The sequence below is a fragment of the Vanacampus margaritifer genome, chromosome 7, assembly GCF_051991255.1.
Source record: "Vanacampus margaritifer isolate UIUO_Vmar chromosome 7, RoL_Vmar_1.0, whole genome shotgun sequence".
Classification (NCBI taxonomy): Eukaryota; Metazoa; Chordata; class Actinopteri; order Syngnathiformes; family Syngnathidae; genus Vanacampus; species Vanacampus margaritifer.
Genome location: NC_135438.1, coordinates 22,131,878 through 22,143,921, shown reverse-complemented (window position 1 = coordinate 22,143,921; position 12,044 = coordinate 22,131,878). Strand labels below are relative to the sequence as shown.

Sequence of the window (12,044 nt, the reverse complement as noted above, 5' to 3'; positions counted from 1 at the left end):
AAAAATAGGCATTATACTAACTAGATCTGTTTGGTACTTTCAGCACAGCTGGCCAAGGCTTTCCTCCCCCCCCCCCCCCAAAAAAAAACTTGGTGAACGTCTTTTAACGTCTTTGGCGCTCCTCCGTAGGTTTTTACTAAACGTTATTTAACGTTTTTGGCAGTCAAAGAGTTAATGAGATTTTTTTTTTTTTTTAAAGCTGTATTTACCACCCCCTCCCCGCTGTCCTTTTTGGAAAGGGATTCCTCATCTAAATAAAGTATCAGTCAAACAGCACATGCTCATTCATACATCAGAGTCTGAGTCCTACTGAGAGCATCACAAAGTATTTAGGCAATGTCATTTTCCTAATGCATGCCACACCTGCCTGATGTAAATTCAAATTCAGTCTCTGACATGTTCTGCAAGTGTGACAGAAGCAGTTAGACAGAGTGAAATCATCTGCTTCCCTGGGGATCCCAGTGAAACTCAGAGAATGAAGACAACAGGCAAGTGATAGTTCGAGGGAGGGCATACGTGTATTTTCTGTAAGAAAAAAATGGAAACAGCAACTAGAGTAAAAGGAGCAGGGGATTTTAGAGTGGGCCACACATACAGAATACTATGAAAAGATAATGAGCAAATATCTATGTAATATGTCATATGTGTGAATATTATTTTATGTAATAGAGTTCTACTAAAATGGAAATCAGAGAGGCACACAGAATTCTGTCTTTTTGCAGTAACGTTACCCTTCACCAACTCAGTCGTCTTCAACCAACTCAGAGATAGATAGTATTTCCAAATAACGTTGACACACTTTTAGTAGAGCCCTTGCCAAGCATACTAATTTCCAGAGAGGCCAATTGACTTTTTCTCTGTGTGTGATACTCACAAAGAAAGACATTCTAAGGCTGGAATTCAGAGGGCAAGCTCACGAGAGGGCAAGAAATAGAGACATAGTAAACTCGTAGCCCCAAACAAGCATGTCCTGCAGTGACATGTATATTGAATACCAATCAGAGGCATGGGCTTTGTCAGCCCCAGTGCAGCACTCATTTCCAATGCGCATGCTGTAGCTCAATCAGAAGGGCCCTAGTGGATAAAAAGAGATCACTTGCCTGGCTCTCTGAATTTTAGCTAATACCACATTTGCAAGTCTTCAAGTGCAAAGGGGGGGGGGGGTGATGGGCAAAGAGATGAAGGCGATAGAAAGGCATGAAGAAACTGAAAGATGTCAGAAGGGGGTAGATAAAGATAGAAACAGAAAGTAAGCGGATGAGGGGAGAAACATTAAAATCGGGCTCTGCTTGGGAGTGTGCAAAAAGGGATTATTTATTGCAATAAATAAAACTGTGAATGGCTCTGTAGGGCACAAGTGATGGAAGTGATGCCTGGATGGGGATTATGCTCTTTTCATCATAAAGCCCCATCTGGTATACTAGCAAGACCACGTCTGTCCAGGCCTCTCGCCCTTTAAAGTGCCGGCTCGGGTTACACATCAATCCGATCCCTGTGCAGCTGCAATTGCATGGAAAAGCGTGCACACAAATATACACAGTGACGCGCATTAATTACAAAAGTGTGTGTATGTGCGTGAATGGAAATGGATGGAGGAAAAGGGTAGCGATATACTGTAAAGCAGTTTGCCATGTGTGGCCCAACCCCCATTTGCAAAGGGACACAGAAACAATGGTCAAACACAAAGCGTTTTGAAGTATATTTGATTGTAAGTTGAAAGAGCTCGCCATAATTAAAACCAATGGCCAGTCATGTGAGATAAATGAATAGCAGAGTGTTCCTCATCTTTTAACTGAACCACTCGTCCGGTGTCTGACAGATGTTCCACTTCCAATTAGGGTGTTTGTATGCGTGTGTATGTACATATATATATATATATGAGAGAGAGAGAGATCCTTATATTTTATCTTTAGTGTTACGTTATTGACAAGAGTACAACGGATCTTTACAGGGGCTGCACATGAACCACAAAGTGACATGATGGAAAACGTGAAGAGTTTTACCAAGCAGAGCAGCAGAGTTACAACTACAGTGGAGCATTCATATTCAGGGGAGCTGAATTTTTAAAAGGTCCATATCATGCAAAATCAATTATTATTATTATTTTTATTTTTTTAGCTTTTAGCCATGGTAAAATACTAATTCCTCTCCAAAAACACCCCAATGTGATGTTTTCCTCCATTCACCCAACTCTAAGCGCCAGCCCCTCCCAACCCAAGAAAACAAGTGGGTCCGGGGTGGATCACAGGACTTCTTGGGCGGCGCTTGTGTGCTTGCTTGCGCAAATTATATTTATTAGGAACTACAAGCATATCTCCATGGGCGGATGATGGGAAGCTGGCCAAGACTGTAAAGTGGGCGACTTCCACTCCAATAGTGCATGGTCGTTGGTGAGGATTGATCAAAAATTTAGTACATTAAATAATCTCTCTCTCTCTCTCTCTCTGAACACATGAAATGAGGAAAAGGCTTAATGACATCCGTGAAATTCAATATATTGGGGTAATCATTGTAATCTTTACATAGAATGAAGTGGGCATGAGTAGTGATGTGTATGGATGGATGGACATACGGAGGCTTGTACCGGCACAAAAATCAAGATGCACCAGTTTTTACACTTAAGTAAACCTGCACTGTCTAGAGCCCCACATTTAGAAACTCTCATGGTACATGTACCACTAACTTTCTCAGGCAGCGGTTGGTAAATGTCTCCGACAGAAATAACTGACTGTGTAATAAGTCAACTAAATATCAATTTTAGATGGAAATAAAGTTGGACTCATTAATGTCTTTCTCCATTACTTTCCAACATATTTAAATTCTTTAAGGCACAAGAGATTTCCTCTACTGCAGATGTATAATTACCTTTTATTGAGGAAACTGCCTTTCAGCCACAAATGATATTTGATGTCTCACATTAACTTCAAGGACACAATTCACTTTGGAGCTATGTTAGACCTTTAATTCTCCTGTCTAAATTAGCTGGGGAGGATGCCTCTTCATCTTTGGACCATGTCATCCTCACTCTGGGCCTCATCATAGGAAGAAAGACCCACACTCATTATCTCATGATCTGCCCGTAGTTGTTCCAAGACCAGCAGGATAAGAACACAGAGGATAATAATTACAGTTTCATAAAGAACTCAATCATACTGGCATGACAACAGCTTTTGAATCATTTGAAAACGAAATTATATCAAGGAATTTAATTTGATTAGTTTGGCATCAGAATGAGTCTGCTGCTTCTATCAAACATCTAAAAGAAAGGAAATGTGTGTTGCTTATCTCTTTGTGCCTCTAAATTGCAAACAAAGACATAAAGAAAGACACAGACAAGCAGACAAGGATGGGATGGAGGGGAAATGTTATGACTCTATTGAAAATTGTTAACAAATTGGTGGGCCTCAGCTGTTTCTCAAGTCTTCAGCCTCTGGCTGCATTTGTCTGCCAGTTTGTCTCTCTCTTTATCGTGGGGCTTCTGTCAATGCAGGACCTTCACTCATATCTGGACTGCTCAAATGACAACGCTGCCGGCAATAGAGAGGTAGTTGATTTGAGAAATGGGAATAAAAGGAGCCCAAATCATTGTTTTCCACCCTCCCCCGTCAGTCAGTCTGGACAGCCCTGAGGAGATCAAACCTGTTTGTAATCCAGTTTTTTTATTTCATGTCTGCATTTACAACCTGACCACACTGCTGCTATGTACTTTCTCACAGCTCTGTTTGCGCTCTACGTCTCTCTTGATTAAATCAGATGGAAGTTGGGGATGAAATGGGATGCATTCATTGTCCTTGGCTGACAGTCTCTCAAACAACAGTGCCAGTTTTTGTGCACTTCTCTGACAAGTGACAGGCAATTAATTGTGCCAGCCCCAACCTCTATCATCACATTATACATTCCCTACCAGGGTTTGAATGGATACTCAAGTTGACCGTAATGACAATTACTAAGACGGCTTCTTAAAGTGGTTGTTTATTTTTAGAGGAATGACTTTGAAAATGGTATATCCTCTGGAGTCGTCTCTGAGCCTTGTTTTTCATTGTCCATGTGAAGGTTCTGTTCAAATAAACACATTTATAGAAGGGAAACCCACCTTGAAATAACAATTGTTGGACATTTGTACAATTAAAAAATAAAATTGCTATCTTAAATAGAGAAAATGCAAATCATGCATCTATGCATCACACATGCCATCTTGCTGCTCTAATAAGCATCATGGCAATGGGCACTGAAGTGTGTTCATTCAAACACTATAACATCCAAATAAATTAACTCACTTATGACCACATATTTGCAGTTGTCAGTGAAGACTGCACTCATACTGGGCCAGTTCATTAGTACCATCCATCTACATGATTATGTCACCCCTGACGCTTGCTAGTCCTTTCTCACGAACTCATCCACTTCATAATACAACAATGAAAATCTTTGATTCTTTTGAGCTGTCCTGGCTATCTGTTATGTACTGTTACTATTGTGCAAGGTGACTGATATAATAACTGCTGGTTGAGCAGTGATTATATAGCAGGTCCAGGTTGTGCCCCCATGCATGTGCTTGTGCAGGAGCAATCATGCTGGCGTGGTGTCCAGGCATGTCATGCTTATTCCCTTTTCTACCTCGGGGGCACTATGCCAATTTACCAAGTAGTCTTACTTCAAGTAACAAAGTTGTAATACTTTTTTTTGCTGTTGCAATTGAAGTGTTTTACTAAATGAACCAGTTTAGACTTAAATCTCAAATACTCTAATAGGCAAGTGATCCTCATATTTAAGATATAATAGCACAGCAATCACCCTGTGATGATGAATATATATATATATATACAGTATATATATATATATATATATATATATATATATATATATATATATATTAGGAACTAGGGTCAAATCCATTGTTACCAATACACTGCAATGAAATAGGAGCTTTTTGGACCAAGCAGAAGAAGACATTGCCTGCATAGTTGAGTATAAGATGCTGAGTTGGCCCAAGATTTGTAAGTCACAGAAAGAAATTACAGTGAGCTGCCATGTTTACACAGTCAACTGTCTTATTACAATTCCTAATTCCTTTTAATCAATATGGCATTAAATAAAAACTTACATTTGTCTTTTGAAAATTTGATTGTATGTGTAGTGTTTGAAATCCCATCTGCTGCATTTCTCTTTGCCTCCTGCTAAAAGTATATTGCAATGCAGCACCAGTAAAATTACCGGATTTACAAGAACACATATAGCAGAAGCTAAACAACCATTGAATTTAAGTAGCAGAACTGAGTAGTACAATTACGGTAATTGCTTTACCATTCCATTCCCAAAACACGTCCAAAACCAGCTACCAAACAAACCATTTTTTTCATGCAGACAACATACGTTTAATTTTCAAAGTTTGAAGCGTTGAACAATGTCTAAGTCTGTCGAATGGTATCCCACAGAGAACCAGTAACAGAGGGAATAGAGTTCAGCAAGGGAGGGGTTCAAAAAGACGCAAACGTGAAGTATACAAATGAAAAGCTAAAAATTACTTGAAAATAGTATTCATTATGTTTTTTTTTATATCAAATATTATTGGAATGGTATTTGTAAATACATTCAGTTTGATAGAACACAATAACAGGCTTAAGAGGACGATGACCGTAACGGCTACCTGCAGTGCACTGGGGGAAAAAAGGGAATGCGCCCCCACCAAGCCCTCCATCTTTCACATGGCTAAGGCTTCTCCTTTGGTCAGCAAGGGCAAAATGAATAGAAAAATCCTCCCCGCAGTTTATAATAAAAGGCCTGACTCAAAATAACACCAGGAGAGTTTTTAGCTCACTTTGCACTTTTGGAATAGTAGCCTTTCCACATCCCGCAATGGAATGATTAGCAAATGACATTACGTTAGATCATATGACTTGCATTTTACATGATATTCATCACACTTCCACCCCTTTCGTAAGCTTTCATTTCACTTTTCATTGCGCTTATTATTGTCAGTGCAGATTTGCAAAAACCACCTGCAGGAGTGTTTTAGCATTTTAGCGAAGTGCTCCAAAGAAGCTGGATCGCTTCAACTCGGTATGCAAACCCCATATAAGTCATATTAACACAAATGTTTAATTTAGTTTACCACAATAATCACAACAAATATTGGGTTAACATTTTGTACTAATAACTCTGAAGATACGGCTTTAACTGAATAATAATGGAGACCCCCTACCTGGCAGCCCCTGGATCCACGACCCCCGCTGATTGCGTTTTGTCGAACCATGGCATTCCATTGACAACATCCCATAGATTTCTAGTTTCCGTTGGTGGTCTCGGATTTCGCCTGTCTTTTCTTGGAATTGTGCAACCGGAATAGGTGCGTCCTGCGCTCTTCACGCTGCGGTGGTAGTTTCGCGATCTGATTGGACGACGTTAAGCGAGACTTCATCAGCAGAACATCCCTGTCGTCATGACAACTTGCCAATATCCCAACAGGGGTGTGTTTGTGGGAGGCTGGACTGGCAAGCCATGGTTGCTTCTTTGCTTCCGACTGGATTACGAAACGTTTTGTATCACTGTTACCTCACCGCTTGCTTTCCCCCTCTTGGTCGTAGCAGGCTACACTAATCTTTTCAGTGTGTCTTTGCGGGGAATATATGAACTATGATCCAAGTCTATGACCAGCTGTCCCATCACAGTTTAATAGCTCAGTGTCTTGCACCACAGGATGCCAAATCAGCTTAAAACTATTCAGACAGAAGACCAAAGAGGAATGGTTAAAAAAAAAAAAAAAGTCTAAGCACTTTGTCCGTATAAGAAAATGTAGGACAATTATTTTGAGATATTTCACTTACTTTCCCTAAAAGGCCTTTGTTATACTTTCCCATCATCTCACAACCATGTCTTCCACAGTAATTTCTTATAGATATATAAAAATAAAAAAAAAGTTGCCAAAGTTTACATCAAGCATTAATCTGACAGCCTGGAACAGAGGAAAACGTGCAAGGCTGGCAAAAGGCATTATCATGTTGTCAGCCATGTTAACTGTGGTACAAGTAAATTAATGTTTGTTGGCTGAGACGCCTGCTGTGCTGCTAGCCTGCTAGCGTCCGATTAGCGAAGCGCAGACGGCCAATTCCCAGACTCTTTCCCAATTACCTCCTGCCGAGCAGAAGACGGTGACCTTGGCCGCTGCTGGGGCTCTTCTCACGAGCTAGAAGAGAATGGCCGGCTGAGACATAAGGCCCTAGCCTTCACACTCCTTTGATTGCTAATCCCTTAAACATTGTGCGCCAATCGGCTCCCTACCTGGCCTTCAAGCCGGAGGCGGGTTGGCGGTGGCCATTGAAAGCAGGTGATGAATGGAGTGTAGCTGTTGGAAGCCAGACTCCCTGGGTAGCAGATGAGCTCTGTCGGGCCTCGAAGCTGTTTACGAACAGTCCACTGTGGTTATCGTCAGTTTTGGTGGATTTTAGAAGAAGTAAGTCATGCCAGTTCAGGTAATTTGCAGCTATAATTGGTGGCTGGTCATATTGAAAATGTAAAAAATTTCAACAAAGTCTATTAGAAATTGGCCAAATGGAAATTAAAAATAGATATGATTCCATTGAAAAGTTTATAATTAAATAGAGAGCGACAAGGCAAAATATGTATTGTAATAAAGTAACCATTGCAAACAAAAGGCGTAGTACAACAATGGCGTTGAGACACAATTCTTGTCCATGCCTGGTGACGTGGAATTACGAAACGCTTCCAAATACATTTATGTGATGGTTGTGAAAGCCTGGGTGAAGGATGCCATTGAGTCTGGAAGAAAATAAAGGAAGACAAACCTTTGGTAATGTCAGGAGCATGTTCAGAAGAGGCAGCTGGATGCCAAGCTCTTAAGGAGACCGGAGCTGAATTCAATGCCTCTTGTCAGGGGAGCTTGATGTGATTATTGCCCCCTGCTAGGGCAGGGATAGTGAAGTTGTCTGGCGCTGCCAAGGACGCTCCAACAGCACTGCGGGATGCCCCTTTCACTGTCCCAACTCTAGCAACATCGTTCTGGAAGCAACAGGGGGTGGGACGCATCCACCATCTTTACCTAGGAAGTCTGTATGTGTGCATGCGCACTTCTATGAATTCTGCAGTCCCCCAGCGTCCATTCTGCTGATGCCACAGAAACAAATGGGTGGGGTGGTTGTCAAGACAAAATGTGGCTTAGGCCTACCTCACTGGCCTAAAATGTTGACGATGACCAGGCCTATTCTTTTTTCCTCGATGACTGTATCACAGCGAAAGAAGCTGTTTTAAGGGGCAGTAGTCCCACACGTGCAAATGTTTGTCTTTGCCTGTAAGTGAATAGAAAGCATTGTTTGATGTGCTTAAGGAATTTCCCCTCCCCCATCCCTCCAGTGAGAAATCCTTTGCTCAAGGCTCATATCGACAGACTCTCTGCTGACTATTGATTGTACAATATGAGAATAACAATGCCCTCTTCACTGGGATTGTGATGTTTCGATTCTTCTTTTTTTTCTTTTGCTTTATCTTTTTTTTTATCTACTTAAGTGAACAATTTTACAATGGAAAAACAAAAAACACACAAGGGAAGTCATAAAATAACTGCATTTGATTGGATAATTGTGTGTGCAGAATGCAGTAATTTTATACATACAAAACTCGTACAACACCAGTGGGCCCATGCAATATGCAAATACATTTCAAATCTGATTACGACTACATTTCTACTTTGACCACCCAGGAACAAGATCAGGAGAGCAGAGAGCAGTGCCTTTTGGGATATAGTAAGGGCAGATTTCCCAAATCGTACCACACAAGCGCTCAAACGACCCCTACTCCCTACTTTCGGCGCTATCCCCAGCAGGCAAACAGGGGTAAAATAAGACTTCAAAGCATCGCCAAAATAGTTCTGACACCAACTCATTTCCTCATGTTACATGTACGGGTCTGGCAAGCTTACCAAGCTGCACCAAATGTGGCGAGTTTCAGTCTGTTTCTCTGTGCTACCTTGCTGCATACGGTGAGGTGATGCCATCTTGACAGAGCCCTTATTTGCATTCTGACAAAGATCTGTGGGACATAAATGCTTAAAAGAGATGAGGAAATCAGATCTGATTTAAGAGGATGGTGTTAGGAGCAAGGAACCACAAATTAATGCAAATTGTGGCATAAAGACTAACTAGTCAGTAAAGTCTCAGTTAGTCATACCTTCAGTGGCTAATTGTGTTGTTTGGGTGCGTTGACAAAAAGGAGCATGAAAGTTAAAGTTGTTTGCCTCAACATCACATTGCTTACGAGGCCTAATAAATAAAATATAAACCAAACCCAATGCTTCCCCTCATTGGCATGCAGATGTACAAAAAAGGTTTAGTTTTTACAGTACAGTATTTTCCCACAAAATGCCAGCAGATGGGATTTTATTTGTGCTTTGAGAGGTGGTTTCACTTCATCTGTTAACAGTCAAGAGTTTTTGACTTGCAAGAATTCACTGTAACAGATCATATCTTTACTCTATGCAGCACAAAGGATCAACGAAAGTAGCACAAAGTACTATGCATACTATACAACAGCATAAACCAGTTCAGTTTATGTTCAAGTTTATTTTAAACATGCAGTGATAAAAACCTGCCAAAATAAAACAAACATTTATAACATATACTGTATGTATTTACTCCAATTGTGAACAACATGTACTACTAATTTGCAAAGGAGTAAGCAGTCAAACTTATTTAGATTCTACCCTATTCAAATGACCAAATAATTAAATAATAGTGGGGGGAAAAATTGCAGACCGAAATGCATATATACAGTACAGGCCAAAAGTTTGGTTACACCTTCTCATTCAATACATGCTTTATTTTCATGACTATGTACATTGTAGATTCTCACTGAAGGCATCAAAACTATGACAACTAACCAACACATTTTGAGTTATGTAATTAACAAAAAAAAGGTGAAAATAATAAAATATATACATAAATTAATAGCCACCCTTTTTGCTGATTACTTTTTTTGCACATTCTCTCGAAGAGCTTCAAAAAGTAGTCACTTGAATGGGTTTTCCAACAGTCTTTAAGGAGTTCCCAGAGATAGGAATGTCAAGAGTATGCAAAAAAGTAATCAGAGCAAAGGATGGCTGTTTTGAAGAATATATCATATAAAACATGTTTTCAGTTATTTCACCTTTTTTTTGTTAAATACATAACTCAGCTTCAGTTTATACATATATAGTTTTGATGCCATCAGTGAGTATCTCCAAAGTAGATCAGAAAGTGTGTTCAAACGTATGGCATGTACTGTACACATTTGAAATAAATGTTAACATATATGTAAATATGTAAATGTAAATATCTGCGATTGGTAGGGTGTACCCCGCCTACTGCCCGATGCCGGCTGGGATAGGCTCCAGCACCCCCGTGACCCTTGTGAGTATTAAGCGGTTGAGAAAATGAATGGATGGATGTAAATATACAGTATAACACAAATAAGCTTTGTAAAGACACTTATGGCCGCACCACCATACCCAAATGGTCTTCGATTTGTGATCCAGATTTTTAGAAATTTGAATTTCATGAGAAATTTAATTTCCTACACACTTTCATTTCAACACCCTTTTATTTTTAAATGCATCTGCTGTTATGATAATTTCCAAATACAGTGGTCCCTCGCTACTTCGCGGTTCACTTATTGCAGATTCACTCCATAGCGGATTTTTATTTGGGTACAATTATGCTGCTATTTTTGTCCTTTTTTTTGTAATAATTGAATAATAAAAACAGTTCTTTCTTTCAACACAATCTATTACATTTTTAAACAAAATATAGAATATTTGGTAAATTAATAAACGTGTACCATGATAATAAAAAAAAAAAGTTGGCATTTTCCTTCTTTTAATTCTTCAGCGTCCCATCAGTGGTGAGTTGTTTTTAGAACAGACCACAATTAGTAACACCAATGCGTGTCTCATTCCTCAAACAAGTTAATTGAAGGATTTCAATTTCAACAAGGCCATTTCAAGAACTCCGCAAGAAGAAAGATCTCATTAAGGTGACAGACAGTATTAGCAGTTATTGAAGGGGGTAAAAAACTTTTTTTTTTTTTTTTAAATGACCTCTCTCTCAGAAATTCTCGCAGGTGGGCGTGGACCGTATCACCCGCGAAGTGAGGGAACACTGTAATGTACATTTTGTTTTGTCTATGTTTAATTGATAGTTTATTAATACTGCCCTTTGTAACAATTTGCCCAAAAAATCTTTACAATAGCCTTTTTATTAGACCATTTATGTTACATTTGGGGAGTGAGGACCCAAATACAAGATTCAGGGAGGCAAGGCCACTCCGGGTTGCAGGAGTTCAACACAAAGGGATTTATTTCCAAAAGAACAGCCAAAAGGCAAGCAATCAATGTGGAAAAACTTTTCAACTAACAAAAGACCAAAAAGCAGATGCAAAGTAACAAACAAAGGGCAAGGGCAAGGGCAAAGGCGAGGGCGAGGGCGAGGGCGAGGGCGAGGGCGAGGGCGAGGGTGAGGGTGAGGGTGAGGGTGAGGGTGAGGACGACTGACAGACTGCGACACATACAAATGATCCAACAAGGCAAGGAGGGAACTAAATAGGAGCAAACTAACGAGACAATGACAAACACCTGAACATGACACAAGGGACAGAGGGTGCTTATTGTAAGACACAAGGGGTGTATGACGAGCACAATGATAACAAGGAAACACAACAATGAAAACCAAACCAAACAAAACACAGATCATGACAAAAGACAAAGAAACACAATTATAACCAAACCCTAACCATAACAATTTATAATTCTAAATAGCGGATTAACACCTTAGCTGTTCACAATGGGTACTCTGGCCAATAGTTTTCAGACTGGATTTGGGTTTGAATTTCCCAACCTTTGTCTGCGTTGAGAAGTAGCGATTCAAAATGGAATTTTCTGCATTGAGCAGCTTTAAGCATTTCTCAATTCCTTGTCTATTGTTTGCTGTAATTGACTAAGATCATCACCGGAATTTTTTTTGGGGGTATCTGCAAAAAGTACCAGATTCATTGTTTCCACC

At 39.9% G+C, this 12,044-nt stretch overlaps 1 protein-coding gene across 2 annotated transcripts in view; it reads right to left on the bottom strand.

The window, feature by feature from the left end:
- Positions 1 to 6,506, bottom strand: part of LOC144055581 (axin-2-like) — a 131,016-nt gene extending 124,510 nt beyond the window's left edge. For both annotated transcript variants that reach the window (XM_077571681.1, XM_077571679.1), the window contains exon 1: positions 6,203 to 6,506. The gene's annotated coding sequence lies outside the window, so the exon portion shown is untranslated. The remainder of the gene's footprint in view (positions 1 to 6,202) is intronic.
- Between the last annotated feature and the right edge of the window lie 5,538 nt (positions 6,507 to 12,044).